The sequence below is a fragment of the Octodon degus genome, unplaced genomic scaffold (assembly GCF_000260255.1).
Source record: "Octodon degus isolate 3935 unplaced genomic scaffold, OctDeg1.0 scaffold00229, whole genome shotgun sequence".
Lineage (NCBI taxonomy): Eukaryota > Metazoa > Chordata > Mammalia > Rodentia > Octodontidae > Octodon > Octodon degus.
In genome coordinates this window covers 2,935,670-2,951,440 of record NW_004524805.1, presented here as the reverse complement: position 1 = coordinate 2,951,440, position 15,771 = coordinate 2,935,670, and positions in this window count along the sequence as shown.

Sequence of the window (15,771 nt, the reverse complement as noted above, 5' to 3'; positions counted from 1 at the left end):
CTAGGGGAAAGTATATGGAAAGTTTTACCATAAAGAAATGAGAAATGTTTGAGGATATGTGTGTGTTTAACCTGATTTAGACATTATATAACATGTCAATATCTATCACATATGATCTCATTAATGTGTACAATTTTCATATTTTTTGTATATCTGATAAAAATAAACTTAATTTAAATAAAAATAGAAGGAATTATATTTTTTCAATCTTATACATTGATATTGAGAGGTATTTATTTTGATATAAGGGAAAGAAACTCCCAACCTACTAGATATCTGGGACAAGTTTGTGTTCTCCAAAATCAAAGAATGAATTTTAGGAACAACAGAGGTAAGAGTAGAATATACTTACTGGGGGAAAGAAAGCTTCTGTCTGAGAGAGACAGAAGGGGACCCGAGTGGGTTGCCAAGATCTGTCTTCTCTAGGGATTTTGAAAGAGCAAAACCATAAGGTGAGGCAGGTATAAGGTTGTAAGCACAGAAATTCTCAAGGTGAGTATGAGGTGGGACAAATCTATGGTCAACTAACAAGATTACAAGCATAATTACTCAGGTAAAATTGATTATATCAAGGTCAAATAGGGAAGCAAGTCACATAGAAAGCAGGCTTGAATACAGAACAGGGTTTTTGCCTGTAGGATTGAGTTAATGACTCTTCCTGGCTTCCTCAAGGTGATCTATCTATCTATCTATCTATCTATCTATCTATCTATCTATCTATCTACTTATATATTTTTTTCCGGTACTGGGTATTGAACCCAGGACCCTGTGCTTGCCAGGCAAGTGTTTATTCTACTGAGTTATCTCCCCAGCCCTTAATACCTATTTAGAAAATCAGTTCCTGATGTTTATTCTTGGGAAATATGTAGGTACATTTGTTTCATCTTTTGTCTTGAGGTCTGATCAACAGCACAAGGTGTCTGTCTCTCTCACCATTGCAAGGCATCTCCTCTTCCACACTGTCTCCTTCTGAGGGTCTAGCCCTGTCTAACTGCCTGTAATATTTCTATCTAATTCACCTACCTATGACAGTTTCTCATATTCCATTGTATGTAAAATAATTATGATATTGGCAATAGCAAAAACAAGATTTAGTGAGTACCTATTATGTGCAAGGCATTGTTTTAAGTGTTTTTCGTATACCCTTAATCTAAATCCATAAATCTCCTATAAGGAAAGTACTGAATTTGATGCAAGAAGTTAGCACTATCTATAGTCTTAAGTATCAAAGGTTTTCTGGTTACAATAATCTACTATATATTTTATGAATGGCTGAAAGAGAAGAGTTTGAAGACTCTAAAGCAAAATGAGATGAGAAAGCTGATTACCTTGATTTAATCATTATACAACATATATATTGAATTATCAACAAGATATTTCTAAGAACACATTTATTTAACATGTTTTGAATATTAACAAAGACAAGGGCACAATATATAAAACGTAATACCTGATCAGATATTTAAATGCAATTTAAGACTAATACTAAAGGACAGCCGTATTAATTGGTCTTTAAACTGAGGAGAAGACAATCTGGGTAGAAAGTAGGGAATGTTTAGAGCTACTTCAGATTTAGCCTAGAAAAATGACTCATAGTAAAAAAAAATTATTTACTGTTCTTCATGGTCATTTTGACTTTAGGGAAAAACCAGAAGTCACTTGGTGCCAGATCCAAGCAGTGAAAAGGGACATGTTGCAATGTTTTTGTAAACCTGGCTAGAGTACCTAAAGCAGCAGCATGCATTGTGGTTTTGATCACACCTACAGAGACACTTACAGAGGAGGATTTTTAGAACTGCTTCAGAAGATGATAAGGACAAGAGGATAAGCATGTATGAGGGAGACAATGTGTTATCTTGCTAGCTCATTATGTAATATACATACATATATATTTAATTTAAACAACCACTATATATATATATGTATATATATATATATATATCTTGATCATACCTCATACAGAAGCATTGTTATAAATATTAACTAGTTAATAAAACGCTTTTAAAGTATAAAGTACTACACAGGGCTGGGGAGATAGCTCGGCCATCTAAGTGCCGGCTTGGCAAGCGTAAGAACCCAGGTTCCATCCCTTCTGGGCCGGCTACTGAAACAGGTGCAGTGGCTCACACCTATAACCTCAGTGCTAGAAAGGCTAAGACAGGAGGATCACTATGAATCCGAAATGCATAGTGAGACCCTGTAGCAAATAAATAAATAAATAAACAAATAAAAGGTTTTTAAAAATAAAATACTACACAAATGAAATATATTGGTTATATATATTAGTTTGGGCTTTGGTCACAAAACATTCTTTTCCTTGATCTCTTTCTTGTTGACCTAAGTGTTTTGGCATCATTTTAGAATTAAGTTATGCTAAGCTTTTGAAATTCTCAGTTGTATAGGCAGGTAAGTGACAGAAAGAGAAAGAGTTACTGTGCTGAGCCTGAGGCATGATTACATTCCTAAGCTCACACTTCAACTTTACACTTAAGCATCAAGTCTTCTGCTGTTAACAGACTCTTCTTACAAACTCAGCCCATGGTCCATTAGAGAATCCACCCTCTAGGCACAGCCCCAGGCAAGGGATACGCTTGAATTTGGAATCAGAGCGAACCAAACAGCAGGCAATGCAGTGTAATAAATATATACCAAGGTAAAGGATATTCTACTGAGCTTTTCCAGCATATAAATGTTTGAAAAATGTCAGCCAGCTGGATTTTCTGATCAACTGAATGTTACTCTCTCTATAGCACAAATCTCACCAGCCTCGTCACCACTACGCTGTGAAATCAGCAGCTACTGTGTGCTAGAGGCTTAGTATGCCCCAGTGACAAATAGCTGAAGGGAAATAACAAGTCTGTGCCCCAGGGTTACTAAAATCATGGCTGGGGTTAGGAGAAAATTTAGGTAAATTGTGCTGAAGGGAAGGCAAGTCCCCAGTCAAAGGTAACAGTGAGAAGTCATGTAATGCTTCCACTGGAGCCAGAATGAGAGTCTGATTTGGGGTCAGTTTGGTGTTACATCAGTAGAGAACCTATGCTTTCTGTTCTAGGAGGTCCAGGGAAACGGCAAGCTTCTCTGAGAGTGACTCATCCACAACCATCCCTTGGTGCCACCGTTTAGGTTGAAAATTTAACAGTGACAATGAAAGAGATGGGAAAGGCTCTGCTCCCTTTTTGGCATCTCACATCTAGGGGTGTCATCTGAGATGCCTCTGGCATGGGTTTTCCCCAAAGAAATATGTTGAGTGTGTGGTTACACCTTTACTAGCTATGGGCTCTTCCAAATGATAGATGTTTTCAGGTGAATGGTGCAGCAGAGAAACAGGCAGAAGGAAAAAGGGACAAGGACTCTATTTTCTTTGAGGACACAGAGAGAATGTAAAGAAGATATGAAATTTTTTGGACTACACAAAGGGAGGCTGAGGTTTTTATGGCCTTTTTGCCTGGGGAGGGGTTTGAAGGGCGTGTTTAGATATACCTGAGAAACTGATTGGGGTCCTCCCTGTGGCAGTGGGAAGGGTGAAAGTAAGTTATGTCCTGGACTGAGTTGGAGAAGAAGGGGAAGGTGGTCCTGGGAGCATAGGCTTTTGTTTTAAGAGCATCGGCCATATTAGATCACCACCACAATGATTTTAGCAATTAGTACTAGGGCCAGAACCTATCACCAAATAGGGCCAGGTTTCCAAGATCCAGTCTTGGTAGGTCCCTTGGAGGCCTGATCACCTGTGCTGAGAACCTGAAAGTTGAAAGCAATGGTGACACAGTGCTCTCTCCCTACAGCATCAGCACTGTGAAAAGGGCAGCACCGCTCCTCCCCCAAAATTTTTGAAGCATTTGGAAATGACTGAGTTTAAAACTAGAAAAACCTGAAAAATCTCTTACTGAACTGATGTAAAAAGACTAATATTAAAATCAAGTTTAAAAACTGAGTGGTGTGCTTCAAGTCAGAAATTAATTTTAGTATTTGAAAAGAAGTTTCACTGTATCCCATACCTTCTCTTGCAATAATAACAGCATGCTAACTGTGCTCTGTGCTCCCTAATGTGCTCCCAGATGACCATCTGACTGCCACTAAGGCAGCAATTGAGCTGTATGGCAGCCTCGAAAATCCCAGGTCCTGTTTGCTAGTTGGACACAACTTAGGCTCAGGGGTGGCAAGCAAAAGGAGCTTTGCTCAGTCATAGTTGTTGTGGCTTTTTTTATTTTTTATTTATTTATTTTTTTGGTTAGTCCCCCTCCCTTACTCCAAGTTCTCTGACTCATAGACCTACTTTCTGGCCAGTAGTTCCCAATTCTTCATACAGGCATAGGAAATACTCAGTCCACTCTGTCTGGAAATGCCAACGCTTTCTGGAGCAGAAGACGCAGGTTTGAGGTTGGACAGAGCATCTCTGAAAAGAGATCACTTCACAATTAATTTATAAGGAACTAGAAGTCATAAACACTATATAATAATATTCTGACATAGGACTTTTCCACTTAAAATATAAATTATAGCTTGCAAATTAAATTATTGAGAAGCATAGGTGGGTCAATTGTACAGTGCTAGGTTAAATTAATTAAAATTTAATAACCTTTAGTTTTTAAGTTAAAAATAGAGGCACAAATAATTGCCTGTGACTGACCTCTGTAGTAGGTACTTGCACAATTAAGAAATATTTGGGGAAAGCTTAGGCACAACAACTAACAAAACATATACTTGTATTACTTGTAATGGAATTTATTACCCAATATGATCTCTCCAGTAGACCTTATTTTTTCCTCATTTCACAAACAGATATTTGTAAACTGAATGGTTTAAAGACACACTATGGGGTTAGAGATGCTTATACTGGAAGCCAGAAGCACTCCTGCCCTCCAGCTGAGAGTCTATTAATTCATTCTATCTCAATCAACTGTTCCATGCCTGAGGGACACAGCAGAGAAGAAAACCAAGTCCCTTAAACACAAATTCAAGCAGTTATTTGTACTAAAGAGAAAAATAAGGCAAGATGCAGGGTTGGGGTGGAGGTGGGAAAGGCCTGTTTATCTGTTTGGAGAGGGGCACAATAATCCTATGGGAAGAAGACCAGGAAGGCTATATGCATTAGGTGACAGCCCTGTCACCTTGTCATAATATTAATTTGTGAACAATGAAGCAGAGACAGGGAGAAAATGCAAGAAAAGATGGTGAAAGTGGCTGGAGGATGGGTTGGCTAAATACGGCCCACCACTTGCCCGTGTTGTTGTACTGGAGCACAGCCCTGGCCAGTTGCTTACATATTGTCAGTGGCTGCCTTGCTGTACTACTGAGTAGTTGTGACTCAGGATTTATGTGACCCACAAAACGGAAACCATTTATTATCTAGTATATTAAGGAAAAATTTGCTGACCCTGGTCTATATAAGAAAGAACAACTGCAAAGCCCTGAGGCACAATGTCTGTAGAAGAACAGTGAGATAAAGGAGACAAAGAGAAGAGATAAGGACACACTGAGAGGAGAGACAGACAAGAGATAAGGACGGACAGAGAGGAGACCACAACCTGTAGGGCTTTTAGAGACTATTGTAAAGAACCTTTGACCTTTACTTACAGGGAGATAAGAAAGTCCTCGAGCACACTGAGTACAGGACTACCATAATTTGAGTTGTATTTTAAATTGATCCTTCTGTTTAAAATGGATGAGTGTGCTTGATATAAACTAATGATCAAGATAAAATGTGATTCTAGCTTATCTAAGCAATGAAGGTGGAAGTTGTGAATATTTGTCAAATTCTGAATATACTGTACAGATAAGAGTTGATAAGATTTTCCATTGGCCTTAACAATGGAGGTGTGTGTGTGTGTGTGTGTGTGTGTGTGTGTGTGTGTGACAGAGAGAGAGAGAGAGAGAGAGAGAGAGAGAGAGAGAGAGAGAGAGAGAAGAGGTGGATAAGGATGGGGAAAGGGGAGTAGGTGGCCTAAGTTTACTGCTGTGACCCTGGAGGATAGAATCTAGAAGGTCTGAATCATCCTGAACAGACATGAGGAATTCTGTAGAATGTATAAGATATAATTCTTAGGTAGAAGAATTGAGTTTGGACATTAACTTTTAGATGTCTTCTGAATATCCCAATGGAAATATTAAATAAGTTTTTAAAATCAAATTTGTTGTTCGTGTAAGAAGTTTGAAATGACTATATAAATTGGGGGGCTCAGCTATGTTTAAGTCATGAGTACAGATAAAGTCACCTGGAGAGTGGCTACAGACATCAAGGAAAATGATTTGACTAGATACCACTTAATTTCAAAACATGAGCTAGGAGCTTTAAATTGTATCTAATCTTACAACACTTGTGTAGTGTCTCAATTACTCTTCTCTCATTTCTGGGACAGATACCCAACACCCAAAATGAAGGAAAGCTTTACTTAGCTCAGTTTGTGGAGATGTCAGTCCATACTCAGTTGGCTCCAAGGCAAATTGGTACATGGCAGAGAGCGACCATTCATGGTGGTGGCAAAGAGTAAGACAGAAAGAGCAAAAGAGCAGGAGCAGTGGTAACAAGGGCTAGAAAAAGCAAGTCTGTCTCTCTTATGTTGAATTCAGGCTATCTGTCCCAGGCGAGGTATAACACTCACACCCATAATCCCAGCAGCATTTAAATCTAAAATCCCAGCAACACTTACACCCATAATCCCAGCACTGGATCACAAAGTCTAGAAGTCTGCCCCATGACTGCATGAGGTTTTGGGGGAACAACTAGATACAAATCATAACAGGTGGGTATTTGTAACCCTCAATTTTTCACATGAGGAAATGAAAATGTAAATGTAAGTGTTAAGGAGTTTGTCTGACTCTACTTAGCTACTAATATAATTTGGGAAGTTTACCTTTGTGCTCTAAGCCCTTTCTGTTATTCTATGACATAAGAAATAGAGGTATGAAAGTGAACATCATTTGAGAAGATCTGAATAGTTAAAGCAGAATTTCTCAAGCTGGTTGTGAATTGATGTAACATTTTCAACCAGGTGGATACCTCTCTAAATTTCAACTGCAGTGAGACTTGTTTTTGAGTAAATCACTGGATATAGGAACTATGGTAATGCTCTCATGGAACTTCCTCCTCAATTTAGCAAACTCATAATCAACAACCAGAATATTTGTAGTTTCAAAACAGATTCAAAGATAACTTGGCGGCATAAGCACCTGCCTGGCAAGAGCAAAGTCCTGAGTTCAATCTCTGCTACTGCATGCTATGCTGGTCCTGTAATTGAGCATGTGGTGCACTCTTGTAATCTCAGCACTGGAGAGGCTGAAACAGGAGGATCGCTACAAATTCAAACTGCATAATGAAACCCTATGTCAAAAAATTTTTTTAAATGATTTTTTTTTAAATAAACAGAATCAAAGGCAGTCACTTCAAGGAATTTGTGCTTCAGCTTGGCATCACGTGTTAGGCAGAACTATAAGGTAAGTTTAGATGTGTTTATAGGATACCAGAAGTCCAATCCTATACTGAATCAGAGGAAATGAACTTTATGACTTAAAACTGAATATGAATCACTTGAAACCAAAGAGGAGCAGAATATATTGCTCATCAATTGATGTGACCATAGAATAGTGTCACTAAAACCCTTACATTATTTATTTTGCTCTCATAATATATTGGTCCTACAAAAAGTTTTGGTTGACTGATAAGCTCAACCTACTCTCCACTGGCTTCTCCAAAATGTGGTCATGTCTGACTGCTAAATAATAATGTGGAGTAAAGACAAATCATATCCCTCTTCTTCTTTTTTTTTTTTCCTTACACATTGAGGTTAACAAGATCACTGTTTATTTTATTGTTAGAAAAATCAAGAGGCTCAGCACTCTGTGGTGAAGGGTAAATAGGAAACAAACCATATGAAATGTGAAGAGCTGAACATGTCTCAATTATGATGCCGCACCTGAGGTTACACCCTTATTACAGTTAGAAGGAAAACATGGGAGTGACGTTGTACTTAGTCCATACTGGACAAGATCAAGTCTTGGTGGAAGTGTTTGGGTCATGGTGCTCTAAATGTAGCCTAGAAGGACTGGCTGGAGCTTGGGCAGCATCCTTCCACATCCATCACCCACATTCCCATCCTCAGGTGTTACACGTTTGGAAGCTCACCTTCTGGGACAGAGTGCCATGATGATGGGAAAGTCTTGCTATGGAGATGGTGAACTGATAAATAGTTAATAATGCTCAAGGGAATTAAAACCTCCCTTGACATTGGTTTTTGCCCTTCCTTTTAAGGATTTTTGTCTCCTTATTCTATTGCTATTTCACTGAATGCTTCTACCACGCTGCATCATGAATCAGCTTTCTGAAGAGGGATGGGGTACTCAAACAACTTGCTATGAACAGGGTCTGTAACTAATGAACCACTGATAAGAATTCTTGGTACATTTTTCTATGCTGTTTAATATTTCTTTGAAAATAATATAAACAAAATATAGAAAACTTTTAAAAATTCTTCAAGACATTGAGTGGGCTCTGTGAGTGTGTGCGTGTGTGTGTGTGTGTGTGTTGCCCTCAGAACAAATAAAAGGCCAAGTTTTTCCTGGGTTTACCAACATGTCAACAGGTTCACTAATAGATATTTTTCATTACAAGTTGCATGCCCAAAGGAGCTTGGTTTTTGTGGTTGGCCATAAAACCAGAACAGTGTGGTAGCCATTGAAGGTAGAGTAGGACTGAAAAAGAAAATAGAATAATAGTATAGCATTAAAAAGAGAAGGTGGTCAGGTGACCAGAGGGTCTCTAGAAGGACCAGAAATTTACTTCAGAATGGGAGATACTTGACTCAGAAGTGTGAGAGGCAGATACACCAATGGCAAATTTGCAGGTGAATTTGCTGGGCACCATCAAGGAATTCACCCTAGTTTAACCTGAATGCCTGGTGCTATGTTGAAGAACTCCAACCTGGGGACTGGGATCGTGCTTTTCTACCCTCTGAAGAAAACCTCTGAGGGTTAATTATAATTCCTTGCATGTTTGTATTGTTACTACTGTCTTCGTTCCCTTAGGTTCTGGAAGAAAGGATGGTTTCCACTCCCTTAATATTTTTGTTTTGTTTTTTATTTCATGTGGTAGTCTAAAAGACTGACCAGAAAAAAAGTGAGTTGGCATCTAAAATTCCTAGTCAGGTGACTCAGAGATGTGACACAACACTGTGAGACCCCATGGCCTAAGCAGGAAGGTCCTGTCTTGTAGGACCTGGTCTCAACTGATATCCAATTTCATAAGATGCCCTGTCAGGTGACTCTAGAAAAGTGATCAGTTCTTGCTGTTGTTATTGTTCATATGTTAGCACTCAGTGACTGACCCTAGTTTCCGGATAAAGAACACTAGTGTGTGCTGGCCAATGTTTCATTGAAGGAAGAGAAAAGAAAGGGAGCTGGCAATTCCCTTCAAGTCACACTACAAGTCCTATGAGACACATACTGGTATGATGTGTTCCAAGGGAATACAGAAGTCCCAAATGTGTGGCTCAATTTATTGTGCTTGATAAATCCTCCCATGATTTTAAACTGAAATTCTAATTGGTAGTGTGAGATGATAGCATTCAGTAGGAACTATTGTTTGGATTCTGACTTTGACTCTTTCCCAGGTGGGCTGGTGACACATAAGCTGCTGATATGTTGTATGATATTCTCTTTTGCCTTATTTGGAGATGGCCTGTGCAGTTCTCAGTCAACCCTTCCTGACCACAAGGGGATAAACAAACTCTGTGTACCCTGGTGCTAAACCAGAATGCACAGTAGATAAGAGATGCTTTTTTATTTGTTTGTTCGTTTGTTTTTTTAAGCTCCTGTCCAAGTGGGAGAAGAGGGGGCCCAAGCGGGTTGTCCCCGAAGGGATGTTAAATCCTGTTTTAACACTATATTTTCCATTATAATGGCTTTCTTTAAGTGTAATTCTATTTAACTTGATATGCATCTATATTACTTTTTTTTTTTTCCATTAACGGGGATTAGGTTGCCAGGGCATTCACACTGGGCTACACCCCTGCTCATTTTGCTTTTCATTTTGAGACAAGGTTTCACCAAGTCATTAAATTGCCCAGGAGGGCCTCAAACTTGTGATCTTCCTGTCTCAGTCTCCTAGAGTGCTGCGATTATAGGTGTGCACTATCACGCTCTATTTATGATGGTTAGTTTTTCTTTTCCCTCTTCCCCTCCGTTCCCTCTTTTCTTCTTTGTCTCTCTTTCTTGGTGTGAGGTGAAGGCTGGGTGTGGGACGAAGTTCAAAGAGGCACTATTGCCCAAAATTTATTCCATTACCACAGTGTATTAATTGTGAGTAATTGCATAAGGTACTGACTTGATGCGGGCTCTTCAGCCCTCCAGCCATATGTTAATGTGCTACTTAAAAGAAAAGCTAACTGCGATAAAAGTTTAGCCAAATACTCAAAAATATATTATTTAAATCCTAAAAGAAGATATTGAAATTAAAAACACTGGGGACATTGTTTCTTATTAATTCTATTTCCTTTATGTAAATAGCATTTACTATACATGCGAATCTATCCAGGTACTCTTGATTGCCCAATGAAGTTTTAAATTTTAAGACTGTGATAATGTTTTTCATTTACATTACATATGACTGCCTTATATTTTATACCAAAATGTACATTTGGTCCAATTAGTTTTGCTTTATACTTTTGGAATTTTGTCTATTATTTGAACTTTCTGGCATTTGTCCCGACATTTTTGCCTATCATGTAGAAATACACTTACAAATAATACTAACTTGGGACAGAGATGAACAATGGAATAGTGAAGGCTCTTTACTATCTACTTGATCTGTTCTAGAAAAGCCAGAACTGAGAAAAATCACAATATAATGGTGCTATTCTTGTTACCAGACAGGAACTGTTTAATAAGCTGATGATATTTGTCGAGTCCATGAAAGTACAAATGGTCACTGGACACCACCCAAGAGTCATACATGTGGCAATTAAATGATAGTACTGTCACTGTAAAGCCAGATCCTGAAGTAGAGAGGAATTGGACACTCATTTTCTTGGTCCTTGATTCTTCACCAAAGAACTCAGTCAAGGCACATAGGTTATGCAGCAGTCTGGGTGGAATTCACTGTCAAGTATATATAGAGCTATATCTTCAAGCAAAAAAATGGGCAGCGACACAAAGTGCAAGTTTGGATATATTTTTATGCACCTAAGAGTTACTCTTGAGGACTAGGGAGCTGATATAATTATGCTGCTGATTGACATTTTCCTTAAAAGTTACTTAGGAGCTGCAAAATGTCTTCTTGTACTTTTTAGATGGTCAGTGTTTCCTCAGCAGCTTTAATCATGTAAGACACTTACGAAAGATAAATTCTTAATTTAAAGCAGGTGCCATCCCAAGGTAGGAAGAGCTTGAAAGAACATTTCTTTTTCTGATATCACTGAGCTGCAGGATATGACAGTCGGGAATGCGGTATGCCTTGCTCTGAGACTGCTGGATGTCAGAAGGAGTATGCACAATGTGTAATCTTAAAAATGTCATTATTCTTTGTGGGATTGTTTTAGGTTGGAGACCTAGCAAATAATTATTGTGTATTGTACACTGAAGTTTTTAATTAACTTGCAATCCATGATATTTTAGGACACCTACCCCAGCTTTCTATGTTAATTAGGCCTGCTAATGTCTGAATATCTGTCTAACAGTGCAGTACTACTTTCTGAAATACTAGGGACAAAACTCAAGGCCTCATTTTTGCCTCTTCTTTCTCTGATAACTCCTCACACCATAAGCAAATTCTCTTGGGTGTACCATTAAAATATAATCTAGAACCTGATACCTTTGTCTCATTGCCACTTTTGTTTTTTTTTTTTTTTTTTTTTTGTGGAACTGGGGATTGAACTCAGGTCCTTGTGCTTGCCAAGCAAGCGCTTATTCTACTGAGTCATCTCCCAGGCCTTTTGACCATTTAGATCCAAGACATAAACTCCTGGTTGGCCTTCTGTGGTGACCTCTTAACAGTAGGGCAAGTTGACAGTAGACAGTACAAATGGCAACTACAGTATCTCTTCACTCTTCTACCTTCAGTGGAAGGTTGAGTCTAAATTTCTATTCAGATGTTTGACTGAAAAACCAGAAATCCATTCAAACAGAAAGAAGAAAAGGAAATACATTTAGATTTTATAAAGAGTAAGGCTTTGAAATTGACAACTCAGGAATGGAGAGCCTCCTTTCCCCGAGTCCCTGCTCTTTGGTCTCACAGTGTCTGTTCTGTCCACCCACACACACCCCCTCTAAGAGTGGGCCAAGCAGATCATGACACCCAGCCCAGCCTCTGCCTGAATTTCTCCCGGTTCAGGCCAACTGGCAATGTTGTTATTCAATTCTAAATTTCCAGAGGAAGATGAGCATTGGGCTTGGTTTATTTCAAGATGCCTTTGCTGATCTAATGAACTGGAACCCCAAACTAGGATCAGCTGATTAACACACAGTTGCCCAGGGGCACATCATCAGTGATGTCTGAAGAGCCCATTTGGAAAAGGGGGCTTGAACTAGGCAAACCAACTAATTAACATCTATATTGCAATTTGCCAATAATTGAGATTTAGTATCTCTTAGATTGTGTTGTGAAGCAGTTATTGCGATTCTTAAATTCTTTGAGGGCTCAATAAAATGAAATAAAGGCAACAAAAATGAATGCTTGTAAGAGAAATAGGTTTAGTCTATCTTCTGAGCAGTTGCTGCCAATAAATAATTCCACATTGAGATGTCTATTTTCATTTCCACTTTATCTCAGTCAGCATCCAGCTGCCCCTGTGACACAAGTACTAGAGTTTTCCTTAATTAATATGGTGAAGCTTACACCAGATAATGAGTGACAGAACTGGAATTTGATGGATTCCTGGGCCTTAGCCATCCATGCTCCATAATTCAGTGGGCTGCCTTTCCTTATGTGTGTGTCCTTTTAAAATTGTATCTTTATTTTCATCCATCAACTCAATATTGTTTAGTGTCACCCTGACTCAGCTAAATGTAGTCTATCTGTCCTTAATTTGTCCGAGGTGTGCTATTACATCTTATGTTATGGTTCATTCTTCACTAAGCAGGTAAAAAAAAAAAAATCCATTTGGCAGAATGTAACTTGCCCAAAGGCATAAAACTATAGAATTGCTTAAAATCAACATACTGATTCTCTCATTAAAAGAAAAAAGAAAAGAAAGAAATTTTTATGAGGCAATATTACATGTAAAATTCTCTGCTCTGTGATAAAATTCACTAACGTAAGTTATTCAATTTTTACTTAATTTAAATTTTCTCTTAAATTTTAATTCCAAGTTTTATTTTCTTGTTTATTATATTTTTAAGACAGGACCTCTATGAAGTGCAGGCTGGATTTAAATTCACTATAATCTTCCTGCTTTAACCTCCCGAGTGCTAGGCTCACAGGCATGTTGCATTCTGTCAGGCTTTTAATTCTAATTTTAAAAACAAAATAGTCAATTAAAATAATTTGCACTAAATACCAGGAGTTTCAGGATCCATTCTTTTATCTTTGCTTTCATAATGGCAACTATTGGAGGACAGTGGTATTTCTGACCAAATGGATATTTGGTTATGCCCCATTCTCCCTGAGCTTGCAAGTGATGGGTTGCAATCCACAAAGTGAATTTATAGCCATCTAAGATTTTAGGGATCTTCTAAGAACCGAAGCTTTGGGAATGCTATGATGAGTTTGTAATCTGATGATGGTGATAAACTGGAAACCAATAACTATAGATCAAGCTTAAATTAGCAACCTCTTGAAATCCCTGTCATCTCTCAGATCCTGATGGGAGACCCTAGGATACTGACATTTTTGAGTACCCACAGATTATCCTCATAAATTTTAAGAAGAAGATAAGCTATCTCATTTTACACATGGAGAATCTGGACATAGGAAAATTAAGGAATTTGCCCAGAGTTACATATCTTTCTAGTGCATGGAATAAAATTTATATTTGGAAAATAAAGCGCATAATTTTCCCACTACAACCCAAAGCCTCTAGGTAAGTTATCCTTTCTCCAAAGAGTTTTATAATCCAGTGATGACAAATTTCTCTCACAGAATATTTTAAAACTTGTTGAAAAGAGAGACTATAAATTCCAAGGGAATATGATCTTGCCTGTTTTGCAGTTTTACCTATGGAGTCATTTGTGTTTTATTCTCCAGGTAATCCTGAGGCTCCCATAGCCTTCCATGTTTTCCCCCTCCTTTTTCCTGAAGGATTCCTACTCCTGTGATAAGAGTTAGGCAGTGTCCTTATTTCCAGGACTTTCTCTGCCTTCCTTATAGCACTGTTGAGCGCATTACTGCTTTACAATTACTTATTCATGTGAAGTTCGTTCTTCTGAGACTGTGGTAAGCTTGTTGAAAGTAAGGACCGCATTTGCGTGTCCTTGATGCCTAGGCACACTGGGTCACTTGTGACAAAAAGTGTGCCGGAAAATAAAAACAAAAGCTCAAAGCCACTTGAAAATAGTTTTTGAAAATCTTCAACTTTATTTTATTTTTCTTTCCCCTAAGAGAATTAACTACTGACTTCAATAAATATTAAATCACAAAATACAATTTTTTTCGATTTTAAACGAAGCGCAGGGTCCTGGGGTGCGAAAACTCCATTTCCCGAAATGCACCAGCCCCATTTCTCGCTGGTTTGCTGACTGTTCCTGAAGTCAGTACACTTCGGCCAATACTAATGTGACAATTTCCTAATCCAGGCAGGTGCCAGCCAATCACAAGGGGGAGGGCGGGCGTTTCTGATTCGGCTTCTTGCGAACAAACAAGTCTTGTGCAGGTCTTCGGTGGGTTTTCACAGGACCTAGCCCAGTCAGGGGGTCCTCAGCCCCGAGCTAGTCCTCCCTCCTTCTGCCCCTCCTATTAGCACCCGCGTCTGGGCGCTTCCCACGTTCCTACTTTTCAGTACCCGCTTCCTAATTCAGTCCCAGCACCCTTGCCTCGCAATCTGCGGTAGATCTCCTCCCCTGCACGCTCTGCAAAGTCGAGCCAGAAGTTTATCTGTTCCTAAGCCTGCGAGGAAGACTGGAGGAGTAAGAAGGCCGAGAGGTGGAGCAGAAACTTCCTCCTACCCTCCTTTCTCATCCCAAATGTGGAGAAGTTCCCAGGGCTGCACAGTCAGCACTGCAGAGGGAATTCAAGGTCCCCACAACTAGTGGCAGCGCGACCTCACAGGCCCGGGCCTCGGAGCCCTTCAGCCTCGGCACCCTAATCTGTCCCAGCAGCAGTGATCCGCCATCCTCAGACTCAGTGTACCTGCAGGAAGACCTTCAGAAAAGGGGCTGGGCTTCCTTCTGCCTCTGGGTCCCTCTCTGCTTCTACCACTTGTCATTGTTTTGCCACTGACATAATTTTTGCCCAGGCTCTCCTGGTCAAAACCCTGTGCCCAAATTTACCCAAAGGAACCCCATGGGCACAGAGCAGCAGCCCTCCTATTGCAGCCAGCAGCGGGGCGCGCGCCTCGCGCAGGTGGCAGGAGAGGAGAGGACGCGGTTCTGGTGTGGGATCAAGTCCAGGTTTCCCGCTGCTCCTGAGTCGCCAACGTTTATACTAGGCCAGCTGCAGCACAAGCGGCTGCAGACCTGGCAGGGCCACTGGGCGGGCGCACCCGAAGCAGCCTCCCGGGTTCTCGCGGAAGATCACTGAGGAACCCCGGCTCTCGCGGCTGGGCGGGGGTGGCGGTGCAGACCGCGCCTGCGCACGCGCGGCCGCCCGCTCCGCCGAGGCCCAGCCGCCCCAGCGTCTCAGCCGGCTGG